This window comes from Tamandua tetradactyla, chromosome 2 (assembly GCF_023851605.1).
Source record: "Tamandua tetradactyla isolate mTamTet1 chromosome 2, mTamTet1.pri, whole genome shotgun sequence".
Lineage (NCBI taxonomy): Eukaryota > Metazoa > Chordata > Mammalia > Pilosa > Myrmecophagidae > Tamandua > Tamandua tetradactyla.
Window position 1 is genome coordinate 192284276 of NC_135328.1, and position 11407 is coordinate 192295682.

Sequence of the window (11407 nt, forward strand, 5' to 3'; positions counted from 1 at the left end):
CTTGCCCAATAAACATAGCATTAACAAGTTGCTGGTTTTCTGGCACCTCAGGGTCAAAAGGAGTATACAATCTAAAGGCTTCACAGAGGCACTCTTGGAACTGACCAGGGGCTTTGTCTGGCTTTTGCAGGACTTAAGCAGTTTTTGACACATTTATTGTTTTTCTGGCCCCCTTTTTCCTTTTCTTTTTTTTTAACTTTTATTAATAAAACCAATCAACAAACAAGATGAACATTCTTTTTTTATCACATAATTGTACATTCATCATCATGATCATTTCTTAGAACATTTGCATCAATTCAGAAAAAGAAATTAAAAAAAAGAAAAAAAAAAAGTTCATACATACCATACCCCTGACTCCTCCCATTCACCAATCACTAGCATTTCAATCTAAATTTATTTTGACATTTGTTCTCCCTGTTATTTATTTATTTTTAATCCATATGTTTTACTCATCTGTCCATAAGGTAGATAAAAGAGGCATCAGACACAAGGCTTTCACAATCACATAGTCACATTGCGAAAGCTATATCATTATACAATCATCTTCAGGAAACGTGGCTACTGGAACACAGCTTTACATTTTCAGACAGTTCTCTCCAGCCTCTCTGTTATGCCTTAACTAAAAAGGTGATACCTATTTAATGCATAAGAATAATCTCCAGAATAACCTCTTGACTCTGTCTGGACTCTCTCAGCCATTGACACTGTATTTTGTCTCATTTCTCTCTTCCCCCTTTTGGTTGAGAAGGTTTTCTCAATCCCTTGGTGCTGAGTCCCAGCTCATTCTAGGATTTCTGTCCCATGTTGCCAGGAAGGTCCACACCCCTGGGAGTCATGTCCCATGTAGACAGGGGTAGGGTAGTGAGTGTGCTTGTTGTATTGGCTGGAGACAGAGGCCACATCTGAGCAACGAAAGAGGTTCTGTTGGGAGTCACTTTTAGGCCTAATTTTTAGCAAACCGAAGCACCAGGGGATAGAATGAGGCTAGAGAATGGGGAGTGGTTGCTTAATATACACAGAATATTTTTCTAGGTAGAAGTTAAAAATTTGGAAACAGAGGTGACAGTGGCATGTCATTGTGAGTATAATTAGTCCTGAATTGGGAATGAATGTGGTTGAAAGGGGTAGTTTAGTTATGTATGTCACCAGAAGGAAAGCTGGAAGTGAAAACATGGGAATGTATAATACAGTGAATCTTGTGGTAGATAATGACTATGATTAAGTACAAATATTAAGAAGTTCTTTCATGAACTAGAACAAATGTATGACACTATTACAAGGAATTATTTGTAAGTGGCATAGGTTAGAAAATGTACCTGTTGCTCACTCTGGACTATCTTTAACAGTAATATCTGAATATTCTTTCATCAACAGTAACTAATGTACCACATCAATACTTGGAGTCAGCAATAGGGGGAATAAAAGAATATGGGATGTTTGGGGTTTTTTTAATATTTTTATTTTATCTTATTATTATTATTTGGAGTAATGAAAAGTTCTAAAATTGATTCCTAGGTGATTGTGGTGATTATTTCACAACTATGTGATGATACTGGGAACCCTTGATTATATACTCTGGATGGATTTATGGTGTTTGAATATATCTCAATAATATTGCATTAGAAGAGAATATATAGGTAAATTGAACATAGTAGAATTCAGAAATAATAAACATATCCAGTCACCTGATTTATAGAAAGGCACTTGTTCAATTCTATTTATCTTCATAAAAATGATTTCAGATATATCATGAGACTAAATGTGAAAAATAAAGCAATAAATATTTTAGAAGAAAACATAGGAAAATATCTTCATGGTCTTGGGATAAACAAAATATTCCTAAATATAACACAAAAGCATTAGTCATAAAAATTTCATAAATTAGATTTTATTCTTTTATTTTTTATTTATTTATTTATTTTGCATAGGCAGGCACTGGGAATCATACCCGGGTCTCTGGCATGGCAGGCGAGAACCCTGCTGTGCTGGTTTGAATCTATGGTAGACCCCAGAAAAGCTATGTCCTTTAATCCCCATTCAATATTGCTGGATGGGAGCATTTTGATTGTTCCCATGGAGATGTGACCCACCCAATTGTGGGTGGTAACTTTTGATTAGATGATTTCCATGGAGGTTTGTCTCCACCCATTGAAGGTAGAGTTGCTTGCTGGAATCCTTTAAAAGAGGAAACATTCTGGAGAGAGTACCTTTTGATAGAGCCACAAGAAAGCCAGCAGATGCCACCATGTTTGCCATGTGCCCTTCTAGCTGAGAGAGAAACGTTGGCTGTCATTGGCCTTCTTGAACCAAGATATCTTTCCCCAGATGCCTTAAATTGGACATTTCTATAGACTTGTTTTAATTGGGACATTTTCTCAGCCTTAGAACTGTAAACTAGCAGCTTATTAAATTCCCCTTTTTTAAAGCCATTTTGTTTCTGTATATTACATTCCAGCAGGCAGCAAACTAGAATATCTGCCAATATAAATTAGATTTTAATCATTAAAATTATGAAATTCTGTTCATTAAATGCATAATTAAGAAACTGAAAACTCAAGCCATGTACCACTAGAATATATTTGCAATACGTATGTTCAACAGAGGAATCATAGTGGAACATAAGAAAGATATGTTTGAATAACCCATGGGTCAGAGAAGGAACCACAGTGAAAGTTAGAAAATATATTTAATCAAATGATAATGAAAATATTACATATCAAAACTTGTGAGATGATGCTTAAGCAATATCTGTGAGGAAATATATAGCCTTAAGGTTCTATATTATAAAAGAAACACCAAAAGCTGAAAATTAATGGGGCAACAACCTCAGGAATTAGAAAAGAAACAGTTAAAAAAAAAAAAAAGAAGAGTTCCACTTCCACCTTTATAGAGTAACTGGTACCAGGCTAACTCTCCCACCATAAGCAACTGGAAAACTGGGCTAAATATATGAAATGACTGTTTTCAGACATAGACAAGCTGGCCATTTAGGGCAGCAATCCCTAAAAGAGGGGAAACAAATTCGGTGAACTCTACAGTTGCCCTCGCTTTCTACCTACAAGAATTTGCTAGAGCAGCAGAGGTAGTGAACACAAGCTGAGTGCAGCAGTCTTAGTGAGGTGAGAAAACAGAAGATCATATAAATTGGAATTTGTGAAACAACGTATAGGAGAGGAGGGAGCTGCACTGAGAAAGAGCTCTAGAATCTGCATGGAGTTCTCTTGGATCTTTGGCTGATACTACGTTGGGAATGTATAGGATGAAACTTCACAAGGCTAGACAAACAATGACTTGGATAGGTATAAACTGAATAATTTCCAGATTATTCACAGGGTTGTGAGATTTTGAATTCTGACAAGCCAGTTAGGAGGAACCTTGTTGAACACCCAGCGCATTCACTAGAGATCCCAAACAGGTCACACTTTAGTAATGGGTTAAACTACCCTGGAATATAAGCTTAAACACAAATTTTGAAAAGGCAAAGATGATCCAAAAATAAACTGCCTGACTAAACAAACAAACTCAACACTCTATAAAGGGATATGACAAAATCCATCTAGTCATGATGTAACATTTACAATGTCTAGTATCCAGTTAAAAAATTCAAGTTGTATAAAGAATCAAGAAGATGAGACCTCATAACCAAGAGAAAAATCATTCAGGAGAAACACATCCACAAATGACACAGATAGAATTAGCAGACAAAGATGTTAAGCAATATATTATAAATACACTAAATATGATCAAAGATTTAAATGAAAACATGAACATAATGAAGATAGAAAGGAAAGATATGAAAAACTAAATGGAACTTGTAGAACCGAAAATTTCAATATCTGAAGTGATGATTTCACTGGATGGGATTGATAGCATTCCTTAATGCAGAAGAAAATCATAAGTGAACTTGAAGACTTAGAAATAGAAACTCAATCTAAGTGTAGTGTAGAAAAAATAAAGACAATGGAATATTGAATACACTTACCTGTTTGACAAAATCAAATAGTCTCACATCTGTTTAATTGGAATCCTGGAGGGGATAAAAAGAAGTGGGAGAGATTGTGAACAAATGAGACAAATTTTTCTTCAAATTCTGTAAGCTATAAACTTACAGAGCCAAGAATTTCAAGAAATCCCAAGGTGGACAAACACAAAGAAAACCACAGCAAGGAATATCATAATCAAAATGCCGAAAATCATTTGTAAAGAGAAAATCTTAAGAATAGTTACAGGGAAATGGCCTATTACATAAACAAGGAAAAAGACATGAGTTACCAGTACCCTATATTGCTAGAACTATCAATGACTGAAATTCCCCAAGAATAAAGGTTTTGGTTACTCTACCTGGTAAAAAGAACAAACAACAACAAACATAGATTAAAACAATTGAGATGCTACATTAAGTCAAATGGAAAGTGAAATAGTTCTTGGAGGACAGAAGTAAAATAAAGCTTCAGAGACTGCATATATCAGTATTTTCTTCTTTGTTGTGTCATGCATGTTTTTTTTTAAATATTTTTATTCACAAATCTTCACACATACAGTCCATACATGATGTACAATCTGTGGCTTACAATATCATCACATAGTTGTGTATTCATCACCATGATCATTTTAGAACATGTACGTCACTCCAGAAAAAGAAATAAAAAGAAAAAACTCATACATCCCGTGCCCCTTATCCCTCCCTCTCATTGACCACTAATATTTCCATCTACCCAATTCATTTTACCCCTTATTATTTATTTTTATCCATATTTTTTACTCATTTGCCCATACCCTGGATAAAAGGAGCATTAAGCACAGGGTTTTCACAATCACACAGTCACATTGTAAAAGTTGTATCTTTATACAATTGTCTTCAAGAATCAAGTCTACTGGAACACAGCTCAAGAGTTTCAGGTACTTCCCTCTAGCCACTACAATACACCATCAACTAAAAATGGATATCTATATAATGCATAAGAATAACCTCCAGGATAACCTCTTGACTCTGTTTGAAATCTCTCAGCCATTGAAACTTTATTTTGTCTTATTTCTCTCTTCCTCTTTTTGGCCGAGAGGTCTTTCTCAATCACTTGATGCTGGGTCCCAGCTCATCCTGAAGTTTCTCTTCCATGCTGTCGGGGATATTTATACCTCTGGAATCATGTCTCAGTAACGGGGACGGCAATGAATTCACCTGCTGAGTTGGCTTAGAGAGAGAGAGGCCACATCTAAGCAACACAAGAGGTTCTCTGGGTGTGACTCTTACACATAGTTTTAAGTAGGCTTAGCCTATCCTTTGCAGGGATAAATTTCATAGGGGTAAACCCCAAGATCAAGAGCTCAGCCAATTGATTTGGTTGTTCCCACTGTTTGTGAGAATATCAGAAATTCTCCAAATGGGGAAGTTGAATATTTCCTCCTTTCTTCCCATTCCCCCAAGGGTACTTTGCAAATACTTCTTTATTCACTACCCAAATTACTCTGGGATAATCGGGGTATCACACTAATCTGGACAAACCAACAAGATCTCATTCCCTATTCAAGATTCCATGTATTTATGGTGTTCAAGTTAACTGACCATACAAGTTCAACTAAGTAATGCGCTAACCAAAATATAAATTTGCACCAAAAAAAATCTCTCCCTTTGGTTTTACAAAGTAGTTGAAGTTTTAAAATATGGACGAGATCATCCTTTACCCTGTATTCTGCTCTACTTAGTCCTATCCAAATCAGCTTCCTTCAAATCTCTAGTCAAAGTCTGATTGCTTTTTCAGCTTTTAAAATAATTCCTGAATGGGGTACTGCTAACTTTCATAGCTTCAGAGCTCGAACTCTGAGTCTCAGGTCACATAAATACCCAAAGTTTCTGGGAACAACGAGGTTATATAAGAACAGCTCAGTATCTCATAATTTAGAAATAACAGTTACAACTCCTGAATATATGTGACCAATATAATAGCTTACAATCTAGGACCCTTTACAATAGGCCCCAACCGTATAATCCATGCTCTCCACTTCAGTTCACCGAGTTCTTATATTGTAGTTAGTCCATATGAGTGAGACGTGATATTATTTGTCTTTTTGTTTCTGACATTTCATTCAACATACAGTCCTTAAGTTTCATTCACCTAGTTGCATGCCTCACAATTTCATTCCTTCTTGCAGCAGCTCATTAGTCTGTTGTATGTATACACCATGTTACCCCTTCCATTCCTCAGTTATTGTACCCTGAGGCCACCTCCATCCAGTGTGAATTGTGAACTCTTCAGCCATAAACATCAGTGTGCAAATGTCCATTCATGTCCCCACAATCAGTTCCTCCAGTATATACTGAGCAAGAGGGTTTCAGGATCATATGGCAAGCCCACCTCTAGCGTCCTGTAGAACCACCACACTGCCCTCCCAGAGGCTGCACTTTTCAGTTTCCCTACGGACAGTGAATAGGTACAGCTCTTTCTCCACATTTTCTCTAGGATTTTTTCTCTCTATTCATTTTTAAACAGTTTTATCCACACATTATATAATCCAACCTGAGTATAAAGACATGCCTTTGCCACCATAATCTATATAAAGACATTTCCTTTTCTTCCACAAATAATCCATATCCCTCCCCCTTACCCCCACCCTCCGTTGACACTTAGTTTTGGCATAATACCTTTGTTGCATTCGGTGGAAGTATATTACAATGTTACTGTTGATTCTAGACCATAGTTTGCATTGGTTGTACTCCCCCTCACCCTGTATACCATCCATGTTCAACACCTTGAAATGTTGACATTCATTTGTTCTCCCTCATGCAAAAGCTTTTTTTATTTGTACATTAATCACCATCATTGTCCACTTTAGGCCTTCCTAAGTATACTGTCTCTCTCTTTATCCTCTCTCTTTCCTGTTGGTTTCATAAATGCCTCCAGCCCTTCTCCCTCAATCATACATTCATCTTCATTCAGTGTACTTGTATTATTGTGCTACCATCAGATAGTATTGTGCTATCCATTTCTGAATTTTTACGGTCAGTCCTGTTGCACAGTCTGCATTTCTTCAGCACCAAATGCCCAATTTCTACCCTCTTTCATTTTTCCTGATAACTTGTGTTCTTAACTTCAACTCTAAAAGTTCACCCATTAATGTTAGTTTATATTAATGAGACCATACAGTATTTATCCTTTTGTTTCTGGCTAATTTCACTCAGTATAATGTCCTCAAGGGTCATCCAGGTTTTTATGTGCTTCATGACTTTATTCTGTCTTACAGCTGCATAATATTCCATCGTATGTTCATCCCACAGCTTCTTTAGCCACTCATACGTTGATTGACATTTGGGCTTTCCCATCTCTTGGCAATCACAAATAATGCAGTTACAAACGCTGGTGTGCAAATGTGCATTTATGTTCTTGCCTTCAGTTCCTCTGAATATATACCTTGTAGTGGGATTGTTGGATCATATCACAATTCTATACTTAACTTACTGAAGAACCACCAAACTGCCTTCCAGAGCAGTTGTACCATTTTACATTCCCACCAACAGTGGATAAGTGTGCCTCTTTCTCCACATCCTCTCCTGCACCTGTTGCTTTCTGTTTAGTTTTTTTGTTTGTTTGTTTGTTTTGTTTTTGATATGGCTATTCTAGTGGATGTCAGATGATATCTCATTGTGGTTTTGACTTGCATTTCCCTAATGGTCAGTAAAATTGAGCATCTTTTCAGGTGCCCTTTAGCCGTTTGTATTTCCTCTTCTGAGAAGTGTCTGTTCATCTCTTTTCCCCATTTTTTAATTGGATTGTTTGTCTTTTTGTTGTTGAGTCGAAGAATCTCTTTATATATTTTGAATACTATATCCCTTATCTCATGAAGTGGTTTCCAAATATTGTCTCCCATTGCATAGGCTGCCTTTTTACTTTCCTGACAAAGTTCTTTGATACACAAAAATGATTAATTTTGAGGAGTTCCCACTTAACTATTTCTTTTTTCAATGCTCATGCTTTGGGTGTAAGATCTAGGAAACCCCTACTGTTACAAGATTTGTAATGTATTTCCCTACATCTTCTTCTAACAGTTTTATGGTTTTAGCTCTAAGATTTAGGTCTTTGATCCGTTTTGAGTTAATTTTTGTATAAGGTGTGGGATATGGATCCTCTTTCATTCCTTTACCTATGGGTATCCAGTTATCCAAGCATCATTTATTGAAGGAGCTGCTCTGTCCCAGGTGGGTTGGTTTGACTGCTTTATCAAATATCAATTGTCCATCGCTGAGAAGGTCTAGTTCTGAACACTCAATTCAATACCATTGGTTAATATATCTTTATGCCAATACAATGCTGTTTTGACCACTGTTATTTTGTGATTGCTTTAAAGTCAGATAGGATGAGACCTCTGACTTCATTTTTCTCTCTCAAGACATTTTTAGGTTTTGGGGCTCTCTGTCCTTCCAAATAAATTTAGTTATTGGTTTTTCTATTTCTGCAAAGTAGGTTATTGAAATTTTAATTGGTATTCATGGATTCTATAAATCAATTTGGGTAAAATTGACATGTTACTTATACTTAGTCTTTCAATCATGAACACGATATGCCCTTCCATTTATTTAGGTCTTCCATTATTTCTTTTAGCAATTTCTTGTAGTTTTCTGTGTATAGGTCTTTTGTATCCTTAAATTAATTCCTAAATATTTTATTCTTTTGGTTGCTATTTTAAATGGATTTTGTTTCTTGATTTCCTCCTCAGATTGTTCATCACTAGTGTATAGAAACACTACTGATTTGGGGGTGTTCATCTTGTATCCTGACACTTTGCAATACTCATTTATTGGTTCTAGTAACTTTGCTCCTAATTTTTCAGGATTTTTGATATATAATATGATCTGTAAACAGTGAGGGTTTTACTTCTTCCTTTCCAATTTGGATGGCTTTTATTTCTTTTTCTTGTTTAATTGCTCTGGTTAAAACTTCCAGCATAATGTTGAATAACAATGGTGACAGTAGAGATCTTTGTCTTGTTCCTGATCTTAGAAGGAAAGCATTCAGTCTTTCCCCATTGAAGATGATGTTAGCTGTGGTTTTTTTTTCGTATATTCCCTTTATCATATTGAGGAAGTTCTCTTCTATTCCTATCCTTTGCAGTGTTTTTCTCAAGAAAGGATGTTTAATTTTATCAAATGCCTTTTCTGCATCAATTTAAATGATCATATGGTTTTTTGCTTTCATTTGTTGAAATGGTGTATTACATTAATTGATTTTCTTATGGTTCAGTGTGTTCTTTGGAGCACTCTAGCTCAGTGCATCCTTGCATACCTGGAATAAATCCCGCTTGGTCATGGTGTATAATTCTTTTGATGTGCTGTTGCATTGAATTTGCAAGTTCTTTGTTGAGGATTTTTACATATATATTCATTAAAGAGATTAGTCTGTAATTTTCTTTTCTTGTAGTGTCTTTGTCTGGCTTTAGAATTAGGGTGATTTGGCTTCATATAATGAATAAGGTAGTGTTCTAGTTTGCTAGCTGCTAGATTGCAATATACCAGAAACAAAATGGCGTTCAAAAGGGGAATTTAATACATTGCTAGTGTACAGTTCTAAGGCTGAGAAAATGTCCCAATTAAACTAGTCTATAGAAATGTCCAATCTAAAGCATCCTCTAGTTCACTAATCCTTTCTTCTACCTTTTCAAATCTATTCTATTGTTGTAGGTTTCCTTTTTTTTTTTTTTTTTGCCTCTTTTGTTGTGCTTTTCAGTCCCATAAGTTCTGCGATTTGTTTTTGTTGTGGTTGTTGTTGTTTTTTGCATGGGCAGGCACCAGGAATTGAACCCGGGTCTCTGGCATGACCAGTGAGAACTCTGCCTGCCTTACCATCATGGCCTGCCATCTGTGATTTGTTTTTTCAAACTTTCGATTTCTTCTTTTTGTTTGCCTAAGGTCTTCTTTATACCTCCCCTCAACTCATTGATTTGATTTTTGATGAGATTTTCCATGTCTTTTTTTTTTTACTTTTTTATTCTATAATATAACATATATACAAAGCAAAGAAAGAAAAAAGCATTAGTTTTCAAAGTGCTCTTCAGCAAGTAGTTACCAGACAGATCCTTGTTTGACTTTAAGATTATCTGGGACCCCAGGTCTGAAAGGTGAAAACATGAAATTATGAAATCATGTCCCCAAGGTCAGTGGTGGGAGTAAGGAAGGAATGTATTTGTCCAAGACTTGTATACATCATCAGACTTATTAATAAAAATGTGAGTTTTGTAGTGCATGTAACATATAGGTGTTAATATAGATAGACATACACAGTTTAGTTTAACTTGTATGTATTTAAATGTTCTGTAAATAAAAATGCGGGTGGATGAACATTATATGCAAGTTGTGGTTACTTGATCAGAGTCAACTTAAACAACACACTATAACTTATACATCCACTAGCATATGGTCCTGGACAAAGAAATAATCTGAAAAGACTAAACTCTTAATTCAGTGATAACTTCATGTTTTGGGTGCTCCCCTTTTAAAACTCCATTCAGATCTTGTGACTATGAGGGCAGATGATATTTGATTTTTATTTTTAATGGCCAAAAATAATTTGGAACTAAGTCAAGCAATAGCCTAGCTTGACTACTCACCTTATTACTCTTCCAGTTTAAAAATTAGATGTGGGCGGGCCGCGGTGGCTCAGCGGGCAAAGTGCTTGCCTGCTATGCCGGAGGACCTCGGTTCGATTCCCGGCCCCAGCCCATGTAACAAAAACGGAGAAACAGAATACAATAAAACAAGAAAATGTTTAAAAATGTTTCCCTTTCTTCCTTCCTTCCTTCCTTCTATCCTTCCTTCCTTCTCTCTGTCTTTCCTTAAAAAAAAAAAAAAAAAAAAAAAAAAAAAAAAATTAGATGTGCCCACAGCAGCAGGATACACCTTTTTCTCAAGTGCTCATGGATCATTCTCAAAGCTAGACCATATACTGGGTCACAAAGCAAGTCTCAATAAGTTTAAAAAGATTGAAATCATACAAAATACTTTCTCAGATCATAAAGGAATTAAGTTGGAATTAATAATAGGCAAAGTGCCAGAAAATTCACAAATATGTGGACACTCAACAACACACTCTTAAACAACCAGTGGGTCAAGGAAGAAATAACAAGAGAAATCAGTAAATATCTCAAAGCAAATGAAAATAAAGACACAACATATCAAAGCTTATGGGATGCAGGAAAGGCCATGCTAAGAGGGAAATTTATTGCCCTAAATGCCTATATCAAAAAAAAGAAGAAAGGGCAAAAATCAAGGAATTAACTGTCCACTTGGAAGAGCTAGAGAAAGAATAGCAAACTAACCCCAAAGCTAGCAAAAGGAAAGAAATATCAAAGATTAGAGCAGAAATAAATGAAATTGAGAACATGAAAGCAATTGAGAAAATCAATAAAACCAGAAGCT